Raw genomic sequence first — 12,612 nt, 5'->3', positions numbered from 1 at the left:
ATGTTTTAGCTCAATATAGATTCTCATGTCAATTTATGAGACATTTCATGCTAAAAAGATAGTTAAAAAAACATTACAAACAACAGCCATTTGTGTTCAGTAAAAAAATAGTGCAAGAAAAGTATCACAAACAACATCATTTGTGTTCTGTTGTTTCCATATGTTGAGGGTAATTTTTTTTCACAAGTAGTGTGTCCGTAGGTATCTTTTACTACAAATGGTGCATAATTATGTGAAGTGGCATAAGTAGAAATTGGTGTAAGTGTGGGAATTTTGTGTGACAAACAGAATGCAAAATTTCCAAAAGTATGTGAATTACACATGTGTTATTTAAAATTCGACCAGGCCTCATTTTAATGGAAGGGCACATGCAAGGTATAATCAGGAATGAACAATGGAGAGTTTGTTTCATTTCCTTTCCTTCCATTCAATTTTGATGCATCACCCTTTCTGAAGGAAAAGCATAGTTTCGTATTGCTGAAGTTTTATTGGCTCTTACAGTTCTGTTCTATTTTTCATGTGCAGGCTCCTTTGACACCAACTCATTGTATTTTTGTCAGGCCTGTGTGTTTTGCCGAAGGATTTAACATATAGGCGGCAAATCCACATTGCTGTTTTGAAGGATGTTTTGGAGGAAAACTTCAGATTTTTGCTGTTGGTTGCTGCATCTTTGAAAGATCTACTGTTGCCTCATGATTGATTTCAATTCATTGTGCTGTGTCCTGTGATATTTTAAAACTGACCTGTTTTGGCTCCTAGCAGACGGTGATGTTGGGGTCAGAGCATAATGCTATGAAAGTTTGTTTTAGAATGTTGAGTTTGCAGTTACACGCAGCAGAATAAAGACGTATAATACAAAGCTCCATCTGTGGCGTAGATATTGAAAGGTACTCAGGCTGGGAAGACCCTACAAATGGCGCCACAGAGCTGCATTGCAGAGTGGTGTAAAAAGGGTGTGTGGTCTTGGACCACCTCTCTGCAAGGCAGCTCCCTGGCGCTTACTAAAGGTTCCTGGTGACCTAGTTGGCCCCCAGGGACCCTCAGGATTCAAGAGGGACTTAATCCCCCAACTTAAAAAGGGCCACGGGGCGCGTTTGCACAGAGGTGCAGGGAGGGGGCGGGCCCTGATGTGACAAGTGTGCAAATGCGCCCTGTTGCGCATTTTAAGTTAGGGGATTATATCCCCTTGAATCCTGAGGGTCCCTGGGGGCCTCCAGCATGCGCCAGGGAGCTGCGTTGCAGGGAGGTGTTCAGAGGCCACGCCCCTTTTTAAACCTCTCTGCAACGCAGCTCTTTGGCGCCTACTGGAGGTACCTGGTGGGCTAGTTGGCCCCCAGGGACCCTCAGGATTGAAGGGGACTTAATCCCTGAATTTACAATGTGCCAGGGGGTACATATGCACACTTGGTATGTCAGGCCCCACCCCCTCCCTGCACCACCGTGCAAATGCGCCCCCTGGCATGTTGTAAATTGGATGCTGGAGGTACCTGGTGGGTGAGTTGGGCCTCAGGAACCCTCAGTATTCAAGGTAAAGTAATTCCTCCACCTACAATGCGCCAGGGGGCACGTTTGCTGAGTGCTGCAGTTAGGGGGTGTGGTCTCCGCCGCTATGTCTGCTTTTTTATGTATTCATTTTTTTCAAGGGGGCTATGTGGCCCCCACCTTTTAAATTATTTTGGCCCCTGGGGACCCCATCCCCCAGGGCCTGCTTTAAATCATAAATAAATAAAACGGAAATGGCGGCCCCCCTCCTGAGGCCAATTTCGGCCCCGGGGACCCAATACCCTAGGGCATGGCCACGTTTAAAAAAAATATCTTTTTAAAGGAGGGGTCCTGCGTAGCCCCCCTACTTTGGCCTCAAGTGGCCCCGGGGACCCCATCCCCTGGGGCTGAGCCTCATTAAAAAAATGTTTTAGAGCATTGATGGCGGGTGGCCATGAGTGGCCTAGGAGGGGTGCGTGGCCCCCCTCCTAGCCACTCATGGCCCCAGGGACCCCATCCCCCAGGGCCTGGCATTTTCGTTGGGGACCGTGGGGGGAGCCCCAATTCACCCACGGTCCCGCCGGCTCCCCACCTCCTGCAGGAGCTGGCATTGCTGCTAACATGCAGCTCCCCTTTTGGAAAAGCAATGTGGTTTGGAAACCTGCTCTCGCTTACAAAATCCAAACCACAGTTTGCTATGACAGGGCGGGAGCTGCATGGCTTCCGCCCTGCTATAGCAAACACAAGTGTCCTGGGGGTGGGCACCCCGGGACACTTCAGGAGTCAGCCCTGGGGGTAGCGGTCCCCAGGGCCCACATTTGCATATTAGTGCCCCGGGGAGGTGGCGTCACCAGGGCATGTGGGGGGGCTTGAACCCCCACACAGGTTTATTTATTGTCAGTGAAAAGCCCCGGGGTGGCGGTCCCCGGGGCTTGGGGGGCCTTGGAGGCTCCCACACATTTAAAAATTGGCACCGGTGGGTGGACATCCCCGGGGCTGTGGGGGGCTGCATGCCCCCGCAGCTCATAAATCAAGTCCTGGGGAGGTGGCAGCCCCTGGGGCAGTGTGGGGGATTAGGGCCCCCCCACATATTTTTTCAGTGCCCCCAGGACCTGGCCCACCCGGGGGCTTCGATACAATGAAGCGCGGGAGTCCGCACTTTGTTTTTTTTATTTTCTTAGCCAGATTCGCGACCCCAGCGTGAATTTGGCTGATTTTTTGGGCCTAGGGGTTTAGGGTGTTTCTACCCTGCCCCCTTTTCTTGTTTTGCACGTTTGTTTCACTGTTTTCTTGTGACTCGGTTCTACAGAGTCACAAGATGGCTGCGAACACTTCCTGGTTTGGAGAGTTGATAGCCAATTATAATAAAGCTCGTGGTCGGGAGGGTCCTCGGATCCACCGCCCCTCTACATATCAATATTTTATTTTTTTCAATTTCTCAGCAACTACTGAACGGCTTTACACCATTTTTAAAAAGGTCACTTTCTGAGCCAATCAGTGCCAAATGTGGTGTAATTCCATTCAACAGTTCAGGCTGTAGCCTTGGCTAAAGTTTCCTTTGTAAAACTAATTTTTTGACTCTTTTTTTAAACTTTCTCAGCAACTACTGAACGGATTTACAGCATTTAAAAAAAATGTCACTTTCTGAACCAAGCACTACCTTTTTGCAAAATTTGGTGTAATTCCGTTCAGCAGTTCGGGCTGTAGCCTTGGCTAAAGTTTCCTATGGAAATTAACATAGAGAAAACACTTTTTGGGTACCCCTTTTTTCTCAGCCCTTGCTTGACGAATCACCCCCAAACTTTCAGGATAGGAGCTGACCTAGATGGACTTTTTTGGGAGAATTTCACGAAGATACGTCAAACAATGCCAAAGTTATTAGCAAATCAAAAAATGCTTTTCCTATGAAAACTAGGTTCTAACTATAACTACCTACTGGTGACTGCCAGTAGGTAATATATATATATGTGATCAAGGCAGGGATCTGCCGAAACGCGTCGTGACGATATGGCAAGCACGGAAATAAATATTTAAAAAACTTGCACTAAACCAGGGTCTTCCTCGTCTTTTTCGTTCCGTTGAAGGTGAGCCTTGCAGTATATATATATATATATATATATATATATATATATATATATATATATATATATATACATATATGTATATATTACCTACTGGCGGTCGTCAGTAGGTAGTTATAATTAGGACCGAGCTACCATAGGAAATCCGCAACATTCTATTGGGAATAACTCTGGCGCCGGTTGAGGAATTTTCGTGTAATTTTCCCAAATTTTGGCCAGCTCCGCTCTGCTCCTTCCCTGAAAGTTTTGGGGGGATTCAGGAAGTGGGGGCTGAGAAAAAAGGGGGGTCCCAAAACGTGTTTTCCCCATGTTAATTTCCATAGGACGTTCTGACAAGTCTACTGCCCGAACCGCTGAACGAAATTACACCAAACTTTGCAAAATTGCAGGGACTGGTACGCAGATGTGCCTTTGCTATATTTGGTGAAAATTGCTCCAGTGCTTTTTTTGAAAATTAACTTCAAAAACACATGTATATCTACAGGCGCGCTCCGAGCGTTCACCGGTACCCGTACCGGGGAGCGCACCCGGCGCGCTACGGGAGTGCGCGAGCGGAAAGCTGATTGGCTCTCGGATGTCTGTCAACATTCTAAACAGTGCGGAGAGTCCGCCATCTTGCGTCTCGGTAGAATCGAGACACAAGAGGTTAAAAAAAAAGGGGGAAATGATTAAAAGGGGGCAGAGTAGACACCCCCTGACCCCCTAGGTTTTTTGAGGGGGGCCTAGAAGGACTCTGAAGGGCAAAAAAACTATTTATTTTTTTGAAATTCTCACGGGGTGAGCGCTGGGTACGCTCTCAGGTGCGGTCTCCAGTACGCGCACCCTGAGCGCACCACGGGGAAAAACAGTGTAAAAAATTATAGTAAAAAAATAATTTAGAGTGCTTAGAGGTAGGGTAGCTCTGAAAAGAGCTCTTGTGTTATGTGGGTGTTTTTTGTACCTACAAGTAGGTACCGATGCAGAGTCTCATGTTACAGAGGAAGAATCTATTCCCCTCATCTGTAAAATGTACACCATCTCTCCTATAGATGCCTTGCATATTGTAACGCAAGTTGTTGTGGTAAATGGAACCCATACCATAGTCTCTGAGGAAAGCAGAAACAGATTTATTTACATGTTTCCTTGCTTTCTCAATCTGTGGACAAAATTGGTTGGACCAGTTCCATTTTTGCCTTTGGCATATATTAGAAAATACCAAGGCAGTTTTTGGAAAAAGTGACATCAATTGCCCAAATATGTCCTTTCAAAGCATTTCCAGACCTACCCCAGTCAAAGTGCCTAGGTCATTTCCACCACAGTGCTCAATTATAAGGTCAGGGTCTGGAAGATGCATAAAGGATTTTATCAATGGTATCAATTGGTGACTTCTTAATCCTCTCTGTCCAATCCACAGAATGTCCACATTTGGTAAATCAAGGTTGTAAATTCCTCTGTTGCTTGCACATTTTTTACTCCAGAAGACATAGCTATGACCCACAAACCAGACTTTTGGCATCTTGAAGGTAGATGTGCTTGTATTCAGATGAGTTGTGGAAATGAAATGGCAGTTTGATTATGATAAAAAGGGGTTGAGATTCAGAACACTTGAAAAAACAGAAATGATTGGTGCTTTCTAAAAAATCTCCACTGAAAATTAGGGTGCATGCTTTTTTTTTTAAAGAAGTCATTTCAATGGTTGAGAAAAAGTCATTTAAAGAAACATTGCATTTGATTAGCTAGTACATTGAGAGGTCAAACACCCTTGATAGATTCTTTTGCAATATAGTATGATGAACTTCTGAACTGTGTCCTGGGTTAGGAGGGAGTTACCATGGTAACAGGGGAATGAGCACTGGGGGGGATGGGTGAATATCATGTGAGTTTGAAAGTGTTCAAATGTACAACCAATTAAAATGTGAAGTTTGGGTTTGAATTTGTGTGGGAAGAATTTTGATTGGTTATGTACAAGAATATGGGTCTGAAATGAGAAAGAATCTGTGCCATTATTCTGAGGCTCCAGTGAAATAAGCATTATTCAGAGATTCTGCTTAAGAAAATCTGTTGAGTGTGACTGACACTGTTCTACATCTTTCAAAGCATTTTTAAAGGTGAGTAATGATTCTTTTAAAAAAGATAGAGTGCTGTATGCACTATGGGGAAGATTAAGAAGCATATTGTGCTTCTTTATTCTTGCATTTTGTGTCATGTTTTTTGTAATGTTGTTTAAAAATAGAATGGTGCATATTGGAAATGTATTTTGGAAGTGAGTTAGGTTTCTGCTTTGTTTCTGTAGTGGTCATTTAAATGAGCTGTGATTTGTGTCAAAAACGATTTAGTATGGAAAATATTTTCTGGAAAAAAAGTGCTTTTTAAATTTTGGTGAAGTATCACACTGCCTTTCTGTTTGAAATAAGCGAAAACATTTTCACATTTTTCAATAATGTCACCTGTGCCTTGTAACAGTTTGCCTCAAGCAGCTTAAAGAGTATTCTTTGCTTGTGTCTCACTTTACTCTGTGCCTGTGTGTTATCTGATATATGATTCATTTAATGAAGATACACTGCTGTATGCAGTATAGGGAAGATTAAGAAGCATATTGTGCTTCTTTATTCTTGCATTGTGTATTATGTTTTTTTGTAATGCTGTTTAAAAATTGTATTCTGCATATTGGAAATGTATTTTGGAAATGAGTTAGGTTTCTGCTTTGCTTTGTAGTGGTCATTTAAAAGGGCTGTGCTTTGTGTGAAAAACAATTTACTATAGAAAATGTTTTCTGGTAAAAAGGTATGCTTAGTTGATGTCTTTAAAAATATGGAAGTACATGTTTTTTAAAGACATGGTATATTACATGTAACATCCTGGTCATGTGCCTAAGAGCACACTGATGGGTGAATCAAGCTTCACTCACAGTGTGATCTTAGGCACATGATTAGAATGTTACATATAATGTGCCATGTCTGTCTCTGCCAACAGTATGTGTGTCTCTGCCTAAGATCACACTGATGAGTGAATCAAGCTTCATTCACAGTGTGATCGTAGGCACATGATCAGAATGTTACATATAATGTGCCATGTCTGTCTCTGCAAACAGTATGCGTGTCTCTGCCTAAGATCACACTGATGGGTGAATCAAGCTTCACTCACAGTGTGATCTTAGGCATATGATCAGAATGTTACATGTAATGTGCCATGTCTGTCTCTGCAAACAGTATGTGTGTCTCTGCTGAAGATCACACTGATGGGTGAATCAAGCTTCACTCACACTGTGATCTTAGGCACATGATCAGAATGTTACATATAATGTACCATGTCTGTCTCTGCCAACAGTATGTGTGTCTCTGCCTAAGATCACACTGATGGGTGAATCAAGCTTCACTCACAGTGTGATCTTAGGCACATGGTCAGAATGTTACATATAATGTACCATGTCTGTCTCTGCCAACAGTATGTATGTCTCTGCTCATATTATTTCACTGTCTCTACAGATAAAAATAAGGCTACCTATATATTAGCAAGGCATAACATTAATTTCTCATTACATGTAACATCCTGGTCATGTGCCTAAGATCACACTGTGAGTGAAGCTTTATTCACCCATCAGTGTGATCTTAGGCACATGACCAGGATGTTACATGTAATCTACAATATCTGTCTCTGCAAACAGTATGTGTGTCTCTGCTCATATTATTTCACTAATCAACAAAGCATATTATTCAGTCAGATCCATTTAAATTCAACATCTATAACTCACCCTGGATCTTGATTGCACAGCTTTGACTCTGTTTCAGAAGAAAGAGACATAACAGACATGCTGCCTAAGATTTTCAACTACTACATGTACTAAGCAAATTATTCATCCAGATCCATTTAAATTCAAACTTGACTCACAGTGTGATGTTAGGCACATGACACACATGTAATGACAGATATACAAAGAGAGAAATGACACACATAAAAAGAGAGATTATGCACATGCATAGTGACATCAGATACAGACACAGAGTACCTTTTAAGCTAAAAGAGACAAACTTTTCAAAGGCACAGGTGATATTATTGAAAAATGTGAAAATGTAATTCCTTATTTCACACAGAAACTCAGTGTGATCTTTGACAAACATTTTTTAAAGCCAGACATTTTACCAGAAATCTTTTTCCATAGTAAATCATTTTTGACACAAAGCAAAGCACATGTAATGTAAATCAGCCTTTTGTTCTATACTAGTGTTTATATCGTTTACTTATTGTACTTGCTATGTAATATGTTTGTAGTGGTCTATATTATGTTATTTTTTCTTTACCACAGACTATAATCATCTCTACAAAGGAAAAACAATATGCTGTCTAAACAAAGACGTGAAAAGCAATATAAAAAGAATTTAAGGTCTAAGGAAAGAAAAATACAAGACTCATCTAAAACAAAATCTTCAGTGGAAAAAATAATGCTCCTGGTAAGCAAACTAAACATTTTCTCAGGAACTTATTGAAATGTCAAAAAATAAAACATGTGACTTCAAAGAAAAATAAGACAACTTTAATTACAAAAAAGAAAGAGTGTCCCTCCAAAAATGTTAGATCTCTAGAAGGAGATGATATTGTCTATGACAATAGACGGAGAAATCAATTTATTGAAATTCGTAGACAAATGTTTTATAATAGAATTATATCCAAATTTATTTAAAAATGTAAAAAGGTATAAAAAAAGACCGCTTTTTACAAGAAAAAAAAAACATAGTTAAGATTGTGGATGAAGCATTTAAAGTGAAAAATAAATTGTTTAGTTTAGTAATGAATAGAATTCGAACACTAGATAAAGTAATCAATGTGTTCAAATCAAAATGTAAGTGGAAGAGAGTAATTAATCGGACTAATTTTTGTGATGTTTTTTCTGGAGAATGGAAGCATAGTTCAAGTTGTGAGCCATTTTTTAATGAAGAAAGTTACTTTCAGGATAATGATTTGGTGCATGCAGTTGACACCAGTGGTCGAGCATATGAGGTGAAGGACGGTTGTCCGGTTGAAAAAGAAAAGATTGTGCCTAGAAATACAGAAGAGGTGTTAGCTGATGAAGTTTTAGGGAGATGTCCTAAGGCTCCAGTGTATACTTGGAATTGTAGTAGTATTTGTAGTGTGCAACAGCATTCAATTGATTTGTTTCGCAGTTTCTTACGGACATATACTAAGAAAAGTCTAAAACAAAAAATGAGAATTTTGCAAGAGTTAGATCCTTGTAGAGTGAGAGAAAAAACAGGTTTGCAAGGGCATTCACTGGCTTGTCTTTCAAGAAAAGTATGTCAGAGTGTTTTTCAGCATTTTAGGATGTTAGCAGTGCATCATAATAAAGTGAGGAAATTAGTGAGAAGGTTGTATTATGCAAAAAGTCCAGCACTTAAACTAAAACAGTTAAACAGTGCTCTTTTGCATGGAACTGAATTAGATGTGAAAAACATTTGTGAAGAAATTGAGTTTTGTTACTTTGGTAAAAAGAGGACAGTGCAGAAATTGATACAGTAATAGAAGGTAATGTAGAAGAGAATGTAGACATTTCAAGTACAGAAAAATGTGAACATGAAATTGCAAAGTTTAAGGTCAATTCAAGTGAAAGGCCTAATTTTACTTGTGTGTGTTGTCGACGGACTCATTATAAGCATCAAACTAGATTAGTTGATTTATATGTAAAAAGCGAAAAGATAAATATTAATGAGTGGAAGGATTTTGCTACTTATTTGTTGGTAGAAAATTGTTTTGATTTGGGTTCTGATCAACGTATTTGTAAATATTGTTATAATAAATTAAATGAAAACAGAATGCCTGCTAGAGCTGTTCATAATAATCTGGAGTTGGTAGACATTCCTTCTGAATTGATGGATTTAAATACGTATGAGTCTATTCTGATTCAATGTGTGCATCCTTTTCAGGCTATTGTTCGCATGGAGCCTAGGACAGGGAAATTGCCTCCTTCAGATTTACAGAGAGGATTAAAGGGAAGAGTTGTTTATTTGCCTCTAGATTTTAAGAAAAATATTGATGCAATTGGTGTCGAAAAAGTAGAAGAGGAACCTCTGGTTATTCTAGTTAATGGTGTTCCAACAAAGAGTAAGAAAATCTGGCAAGAATTAGTGGATGTTAGGAAAGTCAAGAAGGCAACGTTGTATCTGGTAAAAAATAATCAGTACTATAAAAATGTGTATGTGGAAGAAGAGGAAACAACTGTAGAAGACGACACTGATTTTTCAGCTGGGCAAATTGAAAAGGTTGATGTCTCTAGAAGTGAAGAAATTTATGAACATTATAGTGTTCATCCATTGCATTCCAAAGAAGTAATGGGGAATGCTATTGACTTGTTTCAAATGAAAGAATCCAAAGGAAGTCCCATTATTGTATGGGAAGAAAGTTTGGAAGCTCCTTGTTTTCCACAGTTATTCCCAACAGGTGAAGGTGGACGATATGATGATCGACCTGTTCAAATTCCTGCATCTGAATACTGGACTTCAAGATTATATGCAGAAGATCCAAGGTTTCATCAATGCATTCCATATTTGTTCCATCTACTGTTTGAGAGTGACTTGTCTGGACTTTCTTATGCCGTGAACCATATACTGAAAAGTGGAGCACATCTACAAAATTTTTCGGCAAGGGACTTTATGGATAAAGTGAAACTGCAAGACAGTGTTTTGGTATCTCAGCTAATAAATCTCATGGCATGCCAGCGTGGTACTAACGAGTATTGGTACCGTCGTCATGGGGAATTGAAATGTATGCTAAGAAACGTAGGAACTCCTACATGGTTCCTCACTCTTAGCTGTGCTGAGTATGCTTGGGAAGACTTACTCGAATTTCTACGAGAGACAAATAAAAACATTACAAATATTGAATACAAGACACCTGGAGAACTGTGCTCTTTGGATCCAGTTAATGTATGCAGGTATTTCAATCATAGCTTTGAAGCTATGATGTATTTTATTACAAACAAAAAAAATCCTCCGCTTGGAGAGGTGTTGGATTTCTTTTGGAGAAAGGAGTATCAAGCAAGAGGTGCTCCTCACATACATATGCTGCTATGGATTAAAGATGCACCAAAATTTGGAACAGATTCAGATGAGAAAGTGATGAGTTTCATTGAGCAGTATTCTACATGTGCTGTTCCGAAAAGTACAGAAGAAAACAATTTAAGACATCAAGTTTTACGCTTTCAAACCCATCGTTGTGGGAAATACTGTCGTTGAAAATTCAAATCCAAGGACAAGTTCTACACGAAATGTCGTTTTGCATTTCCACGTCCAGTAACATCGAAAGGAAGAGTGAATAATTTTATGTCTTCTCTATGACATACTGTGACAAGAAAATCACCCAAAAATACATACAACCTAAGAAGAAATGAGGAGTCAAAATACATAAATGACTACAACCCAGTCATTTTGTCCATGTGGAATGCTAACATGGATATTCAATATGTTGCTGATAACTCTATTGCTGTGGCTCGATATGTGACGTCTTACATCACAAAATCAGAAAAGACAGAACTGAAGGAAATGTGGGAGGAAATTTTACATGAAAAGAGTCTAAGCAAGAAATTATACAGTTACAGTCTGAAGATGTTGTCGCATCGAAAAATTGGAGCATACGAATGTTCTGATCGGTTATCATCATCAAGTCTATATGCCAAATCTAGAACCATCATTTGGGTGAGTCTAGGTCTTGCTGCAACACGAAACCGAGTTTTGAAATCTGTACAAGAAATTGAGTATTTGGCGGAGAAAAAACCAGACAGTACAGATATTTTGAAGACAAACATGTTGGATACATACTGTCCAAATAGAAGTAGTCATCTTTAGAACGTATGTCTCTATGAAGTTCTGCAAACCTATACTTTTAAGAGGAACGTCACAGAAGACATCAATAAAGGTGTATATGCTGTAATTGGATGTGAAGGCTGTCTAGTGAAACAAAGAAAAGGCCATTTGATTAATCATTGAAAATTGAGTTATGAATCTCCAGACAAAAGGGAATTTTATTACTTTGATCTTTTGCAACTCTTTAAGCCTTGGCGTAAAGAAGAGGAACTACTTGGAGATTTTCTTACTTATGAAGATTCGTTCAATGCAACCAAGGATACCATAGAATGTCCTGTTTTTTCAAATTATCTATAGATGTTGAACGAGGAAATACAGAAAGAAGCTACAATTGCAGCAGAGATTGCTAGAGACAGTTCTCAAGACAGTCAGAGTTCTGCTTCATTGAGTCAGGATCCACTAGGAGGACCAATTATACAAAATGAAGCTGCCACTGCCATGGATGAAGTGGAAAGAGCCATGGAACAAGCTCAGGAGGATGTAGTTAACTTAGAAGATTTGGAAAAAGAACTAAACGTTGAGCAGAGGCAAATATATGACGAAGTCAAAGAACATATTGAACATGGTTTATCTCATGAGAAAAAACAGTGCTCTTGTACATCATTTATACCTGTCCGACTGTACGTGAGTGGAGAAGCAGGAACTGGAAAAAGTTTCCTGATTAAAGCAATTGCAACGTATCTGCAGAAAAGAACGGAGTCATTGCTGTCTTGTGTTGTTACTGCTCCAACTGGGTTGGCAGCACATAAAAATAAAGGGATTACTTTACATCGCTTATTGATGCTGCCAGTAGAGCATGATAATAAATTACAATACCACAAGCTATCTGGAAAAGCTTGTTGGGAATTTTCAAGAGTCCTAAAAAAAATGAAACTTCTTATCATTGATGAAGTAAGCATGGTATCAAACGTAATGCTTGTTTTTGTGCATTTAAGAATGCAAGAAATTCTTAAAACAGAGTATGATGTGTTATTTGGAGGCAAACACATCATCGTTTTTGGAGATCTACTACAACTAACTCCAGTGAAAGGACAGCCAGTGTTTAAAATGCTTACACATGAAGACACCAGAAAGTGCCTAGGAAGCATTGGAAATGTTAACGTTTGGTTAAATTTCAAATATGCAGAACAGCTTCAAAATATGCGACAGGCAAAGGATGAAGATTATAAAAATATTCTACAAGATGTTAGAATTGGAAAACTAACTGAGCATGGCAAGGA

The sequence above is a fragment of the Lissotriton helveticus genome, chromosome 8 (assembly GCF_964261635.1).
Source record: "Lissotriton helveticus chromosome 8, aLisHel1.1, whole genome shotgun sequence".
NCBI classification, from domain to species: domain Eukaryota; kingdom Metazoa; phylum Chordata; class Amphibia; order Caudata; family Salamandridae; genus Lissotriton; species Lissotriton helveticus.
Note: the sequence above shows the minus strand (reverse complement) of the source record.